General features: G+C 41.7%; 1 pseudogene; it reads left to right on the plus strand.

The window, feature by feature from the left end:
* Window positions 1-125: 125 nt before the first annotated feature.
* LOC129691411 (nexilin-like) lies at window positions 126-4,668 on the plus strand (annotated as a pseudogene).
* The last annotated feature ends 65 nt before the right edge of the window (window positions 4,669-4,733 follow it).

Raw genomic sequence — 4,733 nt, forward strand, 5'->3', positions numbered from 1 at the left:
CACTATCAGCCCAGAAATTGATATTTTAATAGGCATTAGTGACTTTTTGTGCCCTCTCAAAAAAGGGGGGGTTGTTTTTTTGGGGGGGCTTGAGAAAGGGATGAAAACTTTGTTGATAAGTGTCTCTAATTCTTCTTCTAAGGCTTATCTTATTAATAAAAATGAGAAAAATACTCTGATGCTGGCAGAGTTGTTTAGACAAGGACCTACCATGCCACCAAATGATGAAACTGAAGATGGGTGGCCAAGGTTATTAGAAAACAAACTTGACCTCACAGAGATATGCCTGTCCTGAATGCTGGCATCAAAGGCATGCACCACCACACCTCACTGAAAATTTTTCTAGAGATAAAAAGGAGGGGGGACCTTCCGGAGTATGCAGAAGGTGTGGTAAAGGACAGCATTGGGAGAGTGAATGCAAACCAACAAGGAACAGGCAAGATAACTCTTTGCCATCACGAAACACCATAAGGGGCCTCCCACAGGCCCCAATATCAAATTTGATTCAATCATTCCCTGTCAGTATTGGACATTTTCATTCACAGGGCAATTAAAATATTTAATTCCTATTGTATACATTAAAAACACACACACAGAGCAGCTCCAGTACATTAAAAAAAGAAAAAAAGACCAGAAAACAAGTATTTTGGCAAACTTCTATAAATGATCATAGACCAAAATACAAATAGCATTGAAATTGAAGGTTTAGTAAACCCAGGAGCAGATGTAACAATTTCAGCAAAATCTTGACTTTCAGATTGGCTTTTTCAGGAGGTATTCAGCTTCTAGGGATTGGAACCTTATCTCAGGTGAAACAAAGTACAAGATGGGTCCGGTGTATAGGGCCAGAAGGACAAACAGGAAAATTCAAGCCACATGTGGCTAACATAGCCATGGATTTATGGAAATGTGATTTGTTGCAGCATTGGAAAGCTCAGGTTAACATTTCTCTAATCTCAGAAACCATAAAAAGAATGTTTCTAGGGGGGTATTATCAAGAACAGTCACATGTAGGCACAGGGTATTGTGTAATTCAAATGCTGATTTCTGTACTCCCCTCCCCCAATATCTGGTTGTAATCCTTAAGAATCTTCTGTCTCAGTGTTGTATCAACACTGCTTCCCAATTGTCCCCTGGTATGCCAGCAAAGCAGCTTACAGCCAATCACTGAGCAGGGGTGAGAATAGGGCTGGACTTCCTGCCATCCAGGGGAAGAGTTAGAGGAAGAAGTCCAAGAAGGACCAAGAGAGAGCTCAACAAGGAAAACTACAAAGTGCAAATATCTCTGAGATGCGCATTGGGAAGCAGCCAAATTAGCTTAGAGGGTTAAGAAGAGATTAATAACTGCAGTTATGGTGTTGTGAAACTTATTAAACAAATATAGAGTCTCAATTATTGTGATGCTAGCCAGGTTAAGAGAAAAAGAGAAACAGACCCAGTTTTGTAAAAATAACATTATCACAGGCCATTCAGGCTGTACAGAAGCAGGGCACAGCAGCTGTTAAAGGTACCTTTAAAATGGCTAACTGGCAAACCTGTATGAGTGGAACAATGGCCTATGACAACAAAAAATTACAGGAACTAAAACAGTTGGTACAAGAGCAGCTAAATGCTCAATACCTTGAGGAATCAATAACCTGTGGAATGCCCCTGTGTTATAAGAAAAATCAAGAAAATAGAGGATGTTAAGATTTAAGAGCCATAAATAAGATGATTCAGCCAATGGGCTCTTTACAGCCTGGAATCCCATTGCTCTTCTTTATTACCCAAGTCATGGCCTTTGATAGTTAATCAGTTTAAAAGATTGCTTTTTCACAAACCCTTTGCATAAGCATGATAGGGAAAGTTTGCTTTCTCAGTACCTACTTATAGTAGTTGTCCAACTAAGATATCATTGGTGGAACTAGAAAATATCATCCTGAGTGAAGTAACACAGGCCCAGAAAGATACGCATGCTATGTACTCACTTATAAGCAGGTATTAGCCATGAAGTACAGGATAGCGTTCTACAATCCACAGACCCAAAGAAGCTAAGTAACAAGGGGGGCCCAAGGAAGGATGCTGAAATTTCACTAAGAAGAAATAATAGACATCTGAAGTAGTTGGAGGGAAGGAACGGGGTGAGAAGCGGGGCGAGGAGTCGGTTGTAGGGAAAGGGGAGAGGGCTGGGAGAGAAGGAACTCAGTGTGGGGCCCTGTGCGCAGGGGGGCTCCCAGGAGTCGAGGATGACCCAGATTCCCAGCAGCAGGAGATTCGGAGCCTGAACTGGCCTCCTGTAACCAGGCTAGACTTCCAGTAGAGAGAGGAGACACCAACCCACAACCTTTGACCCAGACAATCAATGACTGGCCCGAATTAAGTCCCATGCCACGAGAGCGAGCCCATCATTGACACTGTTAATATTCTGCTATTCTTGAGGACAGGCAACTAGGGTAACAGTCACCTGAGTGGCCTCACACAGCAGCTGATTGAAAACAGATGCAGAGACCCACAGCCAAACATTAGGCAGAGCTCTGGGAATCTGATGGGAGGAGGAGGAGGAAGGACTGAAAGAGCCAGAGAGGTCAAGGACACAAGAAAACTACAAAATCAACTAACCTGAACCCATAGGGGTTCACAGGTCCTTAACCACCAACCAGAGAGCAACTATAAAATGGTTCTAGGGCCTCCACACATACCTAACAGATGGACAGTTTGGTCCTCATGTGGGACCTCTAACAGTGGGAGCAGGAGCTGCCTCTGACTGTTGCTGGCCTTTGGATCTCCTTCCCCTACTGCACAGCCTTGTCCAGCCTCAGTAGAAGATAGGCCCAGTCCTACTTGATATGGCAAGGTGGGTTGATACCCATGGGAAGCCTTGTAATAGCAGTTTTGGTTTCTTTAAAAACTCAGAAATGTTATTTAAATGTGTTTTTGTTTTAATCCCAAGTGTGGGATTCTAGCTTGGACTTTAGTTTGTTCAGAGATGATAATTGCCTCATGTAGGGCATGGCCTTTGCCAGCTGGTAACAGCCTGCCTCATGCAACATGGAAAGAGGCATGGCCCAGGGCTCTGAGGGATATAAATAGGAGAGCCCAGAGAGAGAAAGGTGGTGTGTGGCAAGTGGCAGTTTGGAGAGACCAGAGACAGACCCTGTGGAAGCTTGGAGATAGATGGAGGGAAACGTTTCAACACGGCAGCTTGGAGGAGACTGCTGGCTGAGTTTGCTGTTGATGGAGAATCGGTATAGCCCTAAAAGAACCCCCATTGACCCTAAACAGCCAGGAGAAGTAAAGGGGTCTGCGCCCCCTCTCCCCACTAACTTTCTCTTTATTTGGGGTTTCTTAAAGTCTCTCCCTTCCAACCCCTCAACCCCAAATAAAGATACCATTGGGAAGTCTTACCACAAGAAATGTTTAACAGCCCTACCTTGGGCCAATATTTTGTAAAACAGCCATTAGAAATAATTTATAACCAGTTTCCTCAATCTATAATTTACGATTATATGGATGATTATCTTATTGGCTGATTCAAATGCAGATACCTTAGAAAAAATGTTGAGGTAAAGAGAATTTTGCCTTGCTGGGGATTACAAATTGCTCCTAAAAAATTGTAAAGAAAGAAGTCTACCAATTATCTAGGATATAAAATAGGTTTAAAAAAAATTTGACCACATAAAGCACAAATAAAGAAAGGCCAATTACAAAGTCAATGATTTTCAAACATTTCTGGGAGATATTAACTGGCTACAGCCCATGACTGGATTGACTACTCATGAGCTAAGTTATGTATTTCAAATCTTACAAAGTAATTTTTTTGGACTATTTAAGTCCTTATCAGCTGAGGCTGAGAGAGAACTGGCTCTGGTAGAGAAGAAATTACAGGATGCACACGTGAATGGCTTGGATCCAAAGCTGGGTTGTATTCTGCTTATTTTGCCTTCTACTCATTCTCACACAGGAATTCTTATGCAGAGAGAAGGTAATATCTTTACATGGCTATTTTTAGCACACAGAGTAAAGAATTAAAAACCGGCAGTGAAGGTCTTGCCTTCGCTAAGTGCTGGAATAGGGCACCATACCAGTTACAATACACACTAAGCTTCAACCCCAAACCAGAGCAAGCATGAGTGACAGTTCACAAAAGGCAGAGTCTGCTTTCTTCATCTCAACATGTCCCCAAATCCTATGTGCCAAAACTTGGCAAGGGTAACATAAAGGATAAGTTTGAAGCCATGCAGAGGGCTATGGAAGAAAGCATGGCAGACTAGAGATAAAGAAGAACAGTATATTAGAGAGAAAGAATGGAACAGGAGAAAGCAGGAGAGTAAAGAAATGCTTGCTTCTAATGATGAGGAAGATATTTCTGCTAAAGCAGAAAAGGCTTATATCCCAAAGCTAACAGTTAAAGGTAAATTTGATGAAATGGAGAAACACAGACAAGAACAAAAAAGAAAGAATAGAAGAGGAAACAGAACTGAGCAGGATCTGCTAGAAAGGAGGAAAATACAGCATGAATTAGCAAAAAGGGCTGAGCAGGAAGGAGACAACTCACGACTGTGGTAAGTACCGAATCGTACAGAACATCTGAAAAAGTAGACAATCCTGAGGATCTGGACAAAGGGAGCACCGCTCTCTCAAAGAAGCAAAGTGTCTTTCATTAGTCATGGAAGATGACGTTGATGTAAAGCCTGCAAATAAATAAATAAATAAATAAATAAATAAATAAATAAATAAATAAATAAATAAATAAA

This window comes from Psammomys obesus, unplaced genomic scaffold (genome assembly GCF_907164565.1).
Source record: "Psammomys obesus unplaced genomic scaffold, mPsaObe1.curated_primary_1811, whole genome shotgun sequence".
NCBI classification, from domain to species: Eukaryota; Metazoa; Chordata; class Mammalia; order Rodentia; family Muridae; genus Psammomys; species Psammomys obesus.